The 12,784-nt window shown below is 46.4% G+C and overlaps 1 protein-coding gene across 2 annotated transcripts in view; it reads left to right on the forward strand.

Annotated features, from left to right (window-relative positions):
- The first annotated feature begins 265 nt into the window (after positions 1-265).
- CYRIA (CYFIP related Rac1 interactor A) overlaps positions 266-12,784 on the forward strand; it is a 110,800-nt gene continuing 98,281 nt past the window's right edge. The window contains exon 1 of one of the 2 annotated variants that reach the window (XM_055251861.2): positions 266-366. The gene's annotated coding sequence lies outside the window, so the exon portion shown is untranslated. The remainder of the gene's footprint in view (positions 367-12,784) is intronic. The other variant, XM_055251862.2, reaches the window with a different exon arrangement.

The following is a 12,784-nucleotide window of genomic DNA, read 5'->3' on the forward strand; positions in this document are numbered from 1 at the left end:
TTCGGTGTGCAGAAACAGAAAGGTCTGGTTCAGGCTTCCTCTGGGAAGGCAAGGCCAAGTGGCCAAGGCTGAGAAGAGGCAGGGGCGACCGTGCTGGGGCGGGTCCGCACCAACTCCTGGGAGCAGAGGGCAGAGCCAGGCAAGGAGATGGGGTTGTCCAGGCGAGGGTGAAGACGCGGCCGGTGACAGCGCGGGTGGGGATCCCCCGGGGCCGGGGCGGGGCGGCTGCCGCGAGCCGGGCTGGGGGCGGGGCGGGGCGGGGCGGGGCGGGGCTCCGAGGCCGTCTCTCAGGCTGAGGCAGCCGCGGGAGAGGCGTACACGGCGGCGGCGGCGGAGCCGGCGGCGGAGCAGGGCGGCGGCGACTCGGTGAGCGCGGCGCGGCTGGGGGCGCGGCAGGGGCGCGGGCGGGGGTCTGCGGGCGCGGGGCTCGGCCTGCGCGGGGCACCGCGGGGCACCGCGAGGCGCGGCGGGCGCCTCCCTGCCATCCTTCTCCTCCCGGACGCCCCTGCAGCCTTTGGGAGGGAGGGAGAGTGGAGGACACCGTCCAGGAGCCCTTCTCTAGCGATTGCCGGCCGGAGTCCGGCTTTGTGCCCCGTTGCCCTCTTTCTGAGAGGGCTGCCTCCTGGTTGTGTTCCTTTCCCAGACCACCCTCCCTCGTCCCTCACTCACTTACCCCCCACCCCCAGGTATCATAAGCTCCATTCTTGCAGGGGACCCCTAACACTCCCCTTCCCACCACCTGAGGCCCGGGGTTCCTGGGTACTCTCTACAGCCCCAAAGGGAGGGATAGCTCCCTCCCCAGCCCCTGCACACCTGGACCCTTCTGCTGCCACCTGCCACAGACGTTCTTAGCCAGCCAGAAAGCTGCTGTGCCTAGGACCCAGCACACCTTGCCGTCACCCTGTCTCCTCCCCCAGAACCCAGAACCCCAGTTTGGCAGAAGGCACTTTTCCGATACTGAGCTTTGGGAACAATTTGACCCACTTCCCAAAATGCTGGTCCCAGGCCAGCCATGCTTTTTGGTGGAGACACCTGTCTTGTCTGCCAGGAGACATTCTCTGTCAAAATGGGCCAGCCCGTCCCTGGGTCCTCCTCCAAGCTGCTCCTACTTGCTAGCCAGTGTCACCAGAGACCAGGGCCAAGATCTTTGTCATTTAAGGCCTCCAAAGCTATTTCCCCACCCATCCCCAGAATTCCCCCAGCCACTGTTTTGGGGGTGCCAGGTCCAGAACTGATGGAGCAATCTTTCTGGGTCCAGGGCCTGATGTCCTCTCCCACACCCTTGTTTACCCGCCTGCTCCCCAGGGAACCCAAGACAGGGTCACGGGGCTGGAGTTTAGGGCCCTGATCTCCCCTGAAGCTCTGTGACCCTCCTTTTTTCCCTGTTAGAAACTTTCCTCTCTGTCTCCAGTCACTGTCTCCTCTGGATGGGACCTGGGCCATCTGCACAGTGTCCAGTCCCCAGGGCACAGAATGCTGATCTGGGACCCTGGAAGGCTAAGACTTGTGCTGGGGCAGCAGGAGGAGAGTGGCTGCTAGCCAGGTCTGCGCTTGGGTACCAGAGTTCTTTGGGTGGATCGCTGTCGGCTTTCACTGATCTCCGGTTGGGGTTTGAGGGCTTTGCTTTGCAGTGGAGACAGGAGGCAGAGCAGGGGCTGTTTTTCCTGCGTGCTTCTGACTGTCTTGTGTTGCTATGGTGACAGTTTTGCCTGTCTTCCTCCTTCTGACTCTTCTGGGAGCTGGTTTTTATTGGTCCGTTGTCCTGTCTTTCATGGCTCTAATTTCTCCTTTCTACTTGCTCTGAAATAAACAGTCATAAACATGGGCTCTGGGCCCAGGCTGGGGGCTGGCAGAACTTCACCTCCTGCTGGCCCTGGGTTCCTGTGAGGGGAGAGTGGGAAAGCGAGGTGGAAACAGACCTGCCCACATTCCCTCCTGCCTCTGGGCTCTGGCTCTGTGAAGGGGGCAGCAGCAGCATTATGGGCTTGGGCACATAGTGGGCGCATACTGCCTCAGTGCTAAAAATAGATAACAAATGTGGCGAAGGACCTCACTGGTGTTATTTCCTTTCATCTTGACAATAGCCCCGTGGGGCAGGGGCTCTTTCCACTTTGCAGATGATGAAACTAAGCTCAGAGCAAGTGAGTTATTTCCCTAAGGTCACATTGATTTGAGCACACAGTCAGCCCTCAGTTTTGGTTGAATGAATGGAAAAGTGATGAAGCTGACATACACGCATCTCTGTTGGGCTCCCTGGTCCTGTCCCAGAGGGATCACAGGGACTTCCTTAGTCCAGCTGCCTAAACCCACACTACAGGAGGCTCTTTGGAAGGTGTCTCCACTTTTCCTGTCCCTGCTGGACTACTGTGGAGGGAGCTGCCAGGAAGCTGTCTGGAGTGTCCCAAGTGTACCCTTGACCTGAACTGTTGAGGACCCCAGCTGAGAGCAGAGCAAAGCCACTTGTGACTTCCTGTTTTTACTCAGCACCAAGAAGAATTCAGTTTGCATTTACTCCCAGGCCTAGATGCAACTAGATAAGTCAGGGACCCAGATTCAAGTAGACCCTCCCAAGCCAGCCCCGGGCAAGGAGTTCATAGCTCCCCAGGGCCATAGGGGCACCCACTGTCAGCTGTGAGTGACACTCTCCAGTGAGGCTGTTCCTTCCCTTCCCTGGTGTTTTTTTCTTCAGTACACGCTCTTCTTTTCCATTCCCTGCCAGTCCCTTCACATTGCCATGCTCTAGGTTTGTTAAAAATAAGCTGAGCTTGTATTATGGTAGCACAAAAAGACCAGCGAATCAGCAGCCTCAGTGTCAAGTGTTGGTCCTGAGAAAGTCAGTTCACTCATATAGCCTCAGTTTCTCCGTCTTTAAAATGGGGTTGACAGCATCTATACTATTGGCCACATTTTCGTGTTCTTTTAGGATGGCATAGAATAGCCTACCGGGAATGCTTTGAACACTTTGAAAGGCTGAAGGACCCATAATGTCCTAGTTCTATTGGGAGATCTCAATCTTAAAGAGAGACCTGGACCACTGTCCAGAGATTGAAAACCAATTTAGGAATAATTAAGCTGTAAAATCTCAGGGTTAGAGGCATCCTCCAGAGGCATTTTGCCTAGCCTTGATGTTGAATCCTTTAATTTATTTATGTACCTTACATTTGTTGAGTATCTGCTCTGTACCATATATAGTTTTGGGAACTAGGGGTTCAAAAAATGAGCAATATTTCTGTTTTCAAAAAAAAAATTTAGTCATGGAAAAAGATCCTTGTAATACAGTTAGGTGGTATGATAAAAGGAAGGGCAGGCTGATGTAGGGCCCAGAGATGGCCACTTGACTAGGTCATCCATGAGGGGTGAATCAGGTGATTTGTGCTTTGGGGCTGAAATACATTTGTCCTTCCACTGCCCACTTGAGGAGCAATGGAGTGATGGTTGGAGAGCCAGCCACACATCAGCCCTTGTGAGCAGGGCAGGGGAGAGAAGCATGGCAGGGAGCCAGGCCTGCCTTTCTCACTGAGTTTTGACTCATCCTCTCATAGAAGTCTCCGGTTCCCACTTCATCATGGTTAAAATCTTGTCTCAGGAGCTGCATGAATTACCTGACAAGGCATCATGGTGATTGGAAAGAAAGTGGTCTTAAGAGTCAGGCATGAGTTCAAACTCCACTGCTGCTTTGCCTTAACTGTGGTTGAAGGTGCATCTAACCTCTCTGGGTCTCAATTCTTACATCTGAGAAATTGCAATAATTATACTTGCCTTCTAAGATTTAAATGATCTTATGTATTTAAAGGGTCTGGCATTGAGCCCACCTCACAGTAGACTTGCTGTTATTTAGTTACATTGATTAGAAAAGCGTTCTCAGTTACTGGACCTCTGGGTCCCCTTAAAACCATGGTACAAAGCTCTTTGGATGAATTCTAGCCTTTGGAGATCCATTCATTATCTGAGAAGGTTAAAAATTGCCCATGCTCAGGCTCCTAGCACTGCTGGTTAATTTTCAAGTTATTGCTCACTAGGTAAGCTATGCTCTACAATACCACAACAATGCACGAATCCCCAACACTCTTTTTTTCAAAGGAGAACAAATTTGAAGTGGCAGCAAACACCCTGAGTTTTAGAAACGTATTCTATCTGTGAGAATACTTTAAAATGAATGCCTCATATTTTTTATTCTGAGCATGTTGAACTTCTTTTTTTTAAGTTACTTTAAACATTAATATACATTTTTCTCAATTATCACTACAATTCTATGACATTAGTATTATTGTCCCCATTTTACAGTTAAGAATACGGGGAAAGGTAAAGTCCCTTGCCTTGTGCCTAGAAGCTAGGAAGTGGCAGGACCAGAATTTAAAGCTAGGTTCTACTTGCTCTTTGTGCTGTAGTACACAGTGTTGTCGTTTCCTTGGCTGGCGTGTCAGTGACCTAAAATAATTGTGTTTGGAGAATGCAGACAGACTTTAACAGGGGTGGAACCGGTCAGTGTTGTAACTCAGTCTCTTAGTAAATATTTAGAGAGTTTATTAGGATTTTGCTCTCACCACAGCCTTAAGAATTGCTTCTGCAGTTGGCTGGGATGTTATTTCTTTAAGTGATAAATAGAAGAGGAGTTTGACACATCTGAGTTAAAGGAAAATGTTTGATGATGCTAGAAGTAGCTTCCTTTGCACAAGAATGGATTGCTGATTTGTCACTGAAATAAACTGAACCTTTAAGCAGGCCAAGATTTTACGATTGAACTTATGAATGGAAAGCATAACAGTTGCTTTCCAGGGATACAGAGACAGGAGAAACAAGGTCAGAACATATGGGTGGATGGCTCTTCAAATACAAAGGTGACTTGGATTCAGTTTATTTATTTTTTCTTTTTTTGAGACAGGGTCTTGCTCTGTCACCCAGGCTACAGTGCAGGGGTGCCATCATGGCTCACTGCAGCCTCGACCTCTTCAGCTCAAGTGATCCTCCCACCCCAGCCTCCTGAGTAGCTGGGACCACAGGTGTGCACCACCAAGATCTTTTCACTTTTTGTAGAGGTGGGGTTTCACCATGTTGCCCAGGCTGGTCTTGAACTCCTGGGCTCAAGTAGTCCTTCCGCTTTGGCCTCCCGAGGTGCTGGGATTCAGTCTGTCAGTACAGCTATCATCTAGGAAGCTGGAGGTATTGAAAAGCAGTTATAGAATTGCCCATTAGCCTTTCTTGGGTAATTTAGAAGCCTAATTTCCCTGGCCTAAGAATCCCATTTCCCCCACGAATCCAAGTGCTGAGAATGGGTGCCATGTTTCCCAGCAGTGTGTTTACCAGGTCCAGCTTAGCGCTGCAGACAGATGCGTTTCTATTTGCAATTATCTCAGGGCCTGAGTCTGGTGTCTGCTTATTTAATGACTTCACTTTCTAATAAAAATTCTGTATGGCATAGATAATTAGATTTTTTAAATGAAACTGGGGAAATGGAGTGCCCCAAAGAGTTTAATTGCAGTTTTATGATGGATCAAGCATAAAAATGAGATTATTCATTTGACAAATATGTACGGGGTGGGTTCTTGCTCTGTACTGTGCTAGGATACAGTGATCAATATGACATTACCCCTGCCCTCAGGTAGTTCTCCCTCCATGGGAAATCAGGGGAGGAAACACATGGCCCAGTGGAGCCTGGCCAGTGTTATACAGAGTGCAGTGTGCTAGGAGAAGAGGGAAGTATTGTTTCGACTCTTATTTCAATAAAGTCAATTTCCCTCCACATGGGTACTCTCCGTGCACCACCTGAATTACACCTGATGCTGCATAGAGAGGGAGCACGAAACAGAAACACGCATGTCCTGGAAGGCTGCCCACCTAAGCTCAGCTGTCAGCTGCAGTCCTCACTTCCTCGTAAGGGAGGAGCAGGTCTCTGTGCTTCATTTTCACTGATGGTGAAATGAGAAGACTGGATTTGATGACTTGAAAGTGCCTTTCCACATCTAGCCTGATGATTCTAATAAGCTCTTGGACTCATTTCCTCTAGTGACAGGTGAAGAGGCAAAACCTAGCTGTTTTAGTTAGCAGGGTTGCCAAGAGAGAGCTGGGATGCAGAGAACCAAGTGTGTTTTCAAGGAATCCTCTCAAGGAGGCGAGAAGCCCTGTTTTCCTTCCCAGAATGGGAGCCACTGTCTGGCTGAGCATCCTGATAAGAGGCTGATGACAGTGGGAAGAGACAAGCAGAGACACAGGAGTGGCACAGAGAGACCAGCTTATTCCCATATTCCAGAGCCTTTACCACAGTGAATGCAGAAGAAGGTTGACCTCACAGATGCCTTGGTTACTGCAATGTGCTCTTCTGTTTTAAGTTAATGTTGTTTTTTAAAAATCATTATTTGGTTTGATGATTCCTGAGTTTCAAACTTAAATGCACAATCATTTTTTGATCGTGAGGAACAATGAGTGACACACTCTTATCCCAACACTCTTCCAGTTCTCTCATTAGCATTGGCAACCAGATGCAGGCCTTTCCAGCCACAACGATGAGGCTGGCTCCCAGTCACTTCATGTAAGAAGCTTCATGCTGTGTTTGGGGCAAGAGCAAATGGAGAGTCCAAGAAGACCCGGGGTCTTGTAGTCACGCTGCCCACTCACAAGCAGCCTGGGCTTTGACAAGCTGTCTGATCTCCTGAGTCTTGTGTTCCTACTGAGCCATGTAGGGCATTGTCGGCAGGACAATGATAAACATTTTGTACCCACTTTTAGCAATCTTCTGAAGAACGTTTGAAACAGGTATTATCCCCATTTTATGGATGGGGAAATGGAAGTCCAGAGGTGTTAAGGAATTTGCAGAATGTCACCTCATTAGAAAAGTGGCATAGCTGGTATCTGAAACCACATCTGTGTGCCTTCAAAGCCTAATCTCTCTGTACCACCCACACTATAAATAAGAGCTGTGCATATGTGAGGAGCGTGGAGTTAATTAGCATGTGTCTTGGGCAGAACACTCATCTCAAAGAGGTGGTAAGTTTCTGCTAGCCAGAGGAGCCTCCATACCTTTGAACTGAATGAAATATAGCTTGTGTTTCAAGTGCTTCCCTATGACTGGTGTGTCTGTGTTTGGCTGACGTCCTTCAGGGTGTCCTTTGCTCAGCCCACCTCGACGGAGGATGCCACACAGAAGTAATGAGCTGAGCCTGCAGTGAGTGCAGCATACAGCCTTGTTGAGCTGTGGATCGCTCCCAGTCGAGGCAGGTGGTATCCAACTTACTTCTCAGGCCCTTCCCTGGGACAGCTTGCAGTCATGGGAAGGAACACAAGATAACTATGTTCTCAGCTTACAGAGTGACAGGTGTGCATGCTGATGAACACCCCTGCTCTTTCTCCTCTATTCCACAGAAACTGGGGGATTAGATAGCTAGGTAGATGGATGGAATGAAGAGAAAAGAAAAGGAAGAGAAAAGGAAGGGAGGAAGGAAAAGAAAAGAAAAATAGGAAAGGAAAGAAAGGGAAAGACGGGAAAAGAGGAAGAAAGAGAAACTGAGACCAGTGGCTTTTCCAAGGCTGAGACAAGAACTCAGCTACCACAGCTCTTTGAAATCCAGACAAGTGACATCTGCTCCTTGAAGTTCTGAAGCAAGTGTTTGGAAGCAAACAGACCTGGGTTGGATGGAATCTTGGCCCTTTCCTTGGGCAAATTCCTTAAGCTTGCTAAGTTTTCCAGTTTGTGAACTAAAGTTAATAATGTTTGTGTCTCAGGAATATTGTGAGGAATATGTGAATTAAATATACATCCATCTTTCTTTTGGCCTGACCTTTGAATAAAATTTGTTTGTAAAGTTTTTGCTACGTCCTCTAGCTTCCTCTTTATTTGTTTTTCTGGGCGGGAAATGACATGAAACTTCTCCTTTCTCTGACAACACATTCCTGAATTGTCCCTGAAAAAGCCCCACATAGTCAACCCCTCTAGACTTCTGTTTCTAGCTTTCGAGTTTTCGATTTATGCCTGAAGTGAACCTAGCCACGTTATTTCCTAGACTGTAACAAGGATAATGATTCTCATCAGCATCAAGCACTGTACATGCACTATATGATCAATCGCCTTATCCTAAGCCTTTTTCTTATTTTTTAAACATGTATTTTTTTTCTGGAGTCTTGCAGTTTTAAATCCAGGTCCTTGACTACCTTCAGAAGTAATAAATGGGGTCATAAGCTATTTTTTGACACATACACATTTGCTTATTTTTAAGTCCAAAATCCAAAAAGCTCTGAAAATGGGAAGTTTATTTCATCATGCATTTGAAACCAAAAGCTGGCCCAGAGACTCTATAACTTTTATGTATTACACTCAAGATGAATGAGTTTTTCAGCAGAAAGATGAGTGTCCCAGACCCTGCTGGGCATGTACGTAATATATGGCTTATGCACTCTTTACCTTTCTAAAAGACATTTCTGAATTTGGAAGCACATCTGAGCAAAGAGTCTCAAAGAAGGGTTTGTGGATCTTGCAGAAAGCCTAAAAGAACTGACTGTGTCGGCAAAGTCCAGATGACACAAGTGAATATCCTATCTTTGGATATTAGAGGGTATGGTGACATGGCCCATCTCATGCTTATCAAAAGCATTAGTGGCCATTTTTATATTGTGTCAATTAACTGAATTAAATGACCATGCTTGGCACAAAAACAAAACAGCCAAAAAAAAAACATCAAAAAACATGGGCTCTCAAATTTCACTGAGACAAAGTTATTTAAAAAAGAAAATTTCCTGAGAAGTAAAAATAAGCTGGGAATTTTTTATTGAGTGTGGCTTATAATTAAGTTTCGGTTTTGGCCTTGTCGGGGGATGGTAAAGGGAATTTTTAAATCTTACTCATCATTTTACCCATGTGAGGAAGAGCCAGGGCTGGAAGAGTGAGCATGGGGAAGTGAAAAGCCTCAGCCGAGCGTGAGAACATTTTGGTTCTTATTTTGGGTCTGTTCTTCGGTTGTAAAGTGAGCTTGAGCTTGCCACTTCCCTTCCTCGGCCCCTAGGAACTGAGTGTCTAAGTAAATGACTTCTTCCTTTGTCTCTCTGAGAATTAAGACATGGAGGCTAGGACGTCAAAAGAGGAGGAGAGTGGGAAGCACTGAGCTGTCTGTCTGGCTGTACTGGTAACTTCTGCCAGCCCCAGGCTGACCTCTGGAGGGATGTAGAAAGTTTCCCTGTGCTCTGCTGGGTTCCCTCCTGGGTCTTCCTTTACTTCTTCCACAGCTCTAGTGTTTCTGTGCCTTTGGCTGGTTTGCATCAGATGTATTTTGGCCCTGGTGCCTCTACTGCCATTCACACCACTGATGCTCACGAGGTCTCATTGGCTGCTTGACCAAGCATGGCCGTTGGCAGTGACCCTAATGGCAACTGCCATTCCAGTGATTGCTCTGCATTTCTCTCCTGTTTTCTCTTTCTTTATATCTTTATCTTTTGAGTTTATTATTAATGCGTCATAATTCTGACATCTTCCAGATCAAAAGATTAACATTTCTTTCAGAATCTGATGATGCTTAAAAGTCAGCAGCTCCTCCTCTCTGAGGACCCACTATGTCCTTCTGGAGGAGGGTCTCACCCACTCATAACCAGTGATAGCCATGTGGCTTCCGCCATGGAGGAGTGACCTTAACTTCCAGGATCCTGAAGGCCTTTGGTTTGCATAGACTATTGGAGCCACTAGGGAGCTGTAAATATGTTTCACATCAGTGCACATGGAGAAGAGGGTGCCTCTGGGGATGGCTGACCCTTAGAAACTAAAGAGGCCTGGACTTATGAGTGTATAAGTATGATGTGTGTGGTTTGAATGGATGTGTGTGATTTGAATGTATGTGTGTTTATGTGTGGCTTGTGAGTGGGTGTGTGGGTGTGGATATGTGGATGTGTATAGCTGTGTGTGTATAGGTATGTGTGAGTGTGGGTATGTGTGTGCAGTTTGTGAGTGGGTGTGTGGGGGTGAATATGTGGATGTGTACAGGTGTATGTGTAAGCATGTACAGGTGCATTGGGGGAATCTTTTTAGTTCCAAGGAAGCGCTGCAGAGGGCAGGAATCTGCCAGGTGTTCTCTGGACAAGGCTCTGCCCTGGCCTTTGTGTAGCTCACAGGTGGAACCGACTACTCAGATGCCCCTGCAAGCCAAGGGACCTTTTGTCTTTCAAGGACCAGTGACCACCAAGAAAGGCAATTCTGACGTTAACTGGCAGAAGGCAACTGAATTACATTTCTTAGGGAGAAATATCCAATTCTGCTGCTTCAGAAACATAGAACCCTGTAAATCTTATGCTATACATTTTAAAAACACCCAAATCATTTGCATATGTGACTTTAGAAATAAAAATAAGTGAAAGAAAAACCCAATTCAGGTTTTTTAAAAAAAGACCAAGAATGCATTCAATTTTATGTAATAGTCAGTTGGGGAAAGTAGGGAAAAGATTATGAAAGAGAAAAGAAAGGGAGGGAGCAGGAGAAGCTGTGCTGCATCTGTCCGAGCCCCTGTGTGATCAGGCCGTGCTCCCATTGCCGCACATTTGCAACTCCTTCAGGTTCAAGTTCTTTAGGGTCAAACCCAAGCAGGGCTTAGCAGAGTTGAGACACTGGATGTGAGGGAGAAGGAACAGAAGAGAATGTGAAAGATTATTGCAGTTTTGCTTATCAAACTGCAGAGGATCAGGAAGACCATGTGGGCAGTGGAGCGAGCACTGTCCAAGGAGTCCCCTGGGTATAAGCCTAGCTCTGCCACTGACTTTCTGCCTAACTTGTTGTAAGCCCCCTCCCCTCCCTGAGCCTCAGTTCCTCCATTTTTAACAAGTGTGTTTGACTAGATTAAGTCTAAAGCCATTCCTGGGTTGGTGAGGCAAGCCCACACACTGGGCCCCACACCCCAGGCCCAGAGGCATTCTCAAGATGGAAGAGAAGATTGTTCAGCTCTGGCCTGCAGTTACTGAAGCCAAGAGCCCTCTTCCGCATGGGTCTGAATTGGGGTTTCCTCTTGCATCATTCAGGGCAAGCGAGTGAGCTTATACGGGTGTGGATGGAGTGCTAAGTGCGTATCTCCTATTTTTTCTCCCTTTAAAACATCTGTGTGTCAAGGCCTCGTCCCTCTTTCTCCCTTTCACACTACATGCTCAACCTGCTAGTAAGGTCATGGGTTGTGTAAATTTATCTGTTTTTTTTTTGTTTGTTTGTTTTTTATTATACTTTAGGGTTTTAGGGTACATGTGCACAATGTGCAGGTTTGTTACATATGTATCCATGTGCCATGTTGATTTCCTGCACCCATTAACTCGTCCTCAGATTCAGGAAATAGATTGAGTAGCTCATAGAAACTAAAATAGCTACAGTGTGATCGCTATTTGTGGTATATGAATGTGAGTTATTTTTTTCTAACCAGTGACTTATAGGTTGCCCAGTCCAGACATGACCCTTAATTTTTCATAGTATTCCCAAATTTTTAATTATGTTAACAACAGTGAATTATGCTATTCAGTTTACATTTAGCACCTATTAATTCCAACTATTTGGATAGTATTTTTGTATACATTTTTTATCCCACAGAAACCTTCTAAGGTGATATTTTCATTTCTCTTTTAAAGATAAAGACAATGAAGCTAAGAAGTTTTTTAAAAGTTGCTCTAAGACATAGGATTGAAAAGGGCTGAAAATGGGGCACCAGGATTTGGTTGAAGTCAGCCTGGCTCTAAAACTTCTACAAGTTTCCATACCACGCAGCTCACACTGCTTCCAGGCCACAATTTTATTTTTTTTTTTAAGAAAATAAAATCCTTTTTCCTTCCATGACTGGAATCTCTTAAGCCTCAGAAAATATGATCATAGCTTGATTTCTTTGCCTTTTTCCAGAATGGAGTCCCATGGCACTCCCTACCTTAATGTAAACTTCATGCAAATAGTATATGGTATTTCTACTTAACAAACTTTGACCATGTATTCCCAAAGTGCCAGACAGTTTTCTGGATACTTTCAGATGTGTCATTCAATGGGAGAAGAAGTTGTGCTCTTTATTATATAGAGAGCAAAATCAAGACTCGGAGAGATGCAAACATTGTGGCTTGCTTGGTGAATCAGTGATTCACAGGCTGCAGTTTTATAGAGCGCTTGGGGTTTTGCCTTGCCCTGGAACAGAAACATTCCTTGTTGAACCAGGAGATCAAGCTGACCCACCAGCTCCCACCTCACAGGGCTGGGCTTCCCCAGTATCTGTCTGCTGGTCATAACTCAATCTGCTGGCTGTGGAGAAAGGCAATTTCCTCTTGTCTCTTCCCATGTTGTTTCAGCCTGCCCCACTATTGGCTCAGTTTAGCTCACCCAAAGTCCATTTTCAGTTTCATGGCTCATCATAGACTTGCAAATACTATGTGTTAGCTTCGTATTACAGAAGAGAAAATGGTAATGTGATTTACCCAGGATCACACATGAGCTACATCCTCTTTTCAAAATGCCCTTTCTTTGCCTGGACAGACCCTTTGAGATTCGCTTCTGGTATAACATTCGCCAGAAACCTTCCACAGGTCCCCATCAAATTCATCCATCCATCCTTCCATCCACTTATTCAACAGATACTTATTGAGCACCTACAAAGAGTTGTGCACTTCTCTGGGTCTGTTTCTGAGGATTCAGCAGTAAACCAAACACACAAAGCTCCCTAACCCATGGAGCTTATATTTTGTTGGGGAAAGATAGACCATAAACACATAAACAAGTAAAATGTATAACATGTTAGATAGTGGTAAGTTCCATGAAGGAAAATGAAGCAGAGATGGGTATACAGAAGGATGGGTGGATGAC

Source organism: Symphalangus syndactylus, chromosome 18 (assembly GCF_028878055.3).
Source record: "Symphalangus syndactylus isolate Jambi chromosome 18, NHGRI_mSymSyn1-v2.1_pri, whole genome shotgun sequence".
In the NCBI taxonomy this organism is placed as follows: Eukaryota; Metazoa; Chordata; class Mammalia; order Primates; family Hylobatidae; genus Symphalangus; species Symphalangus syndactylus.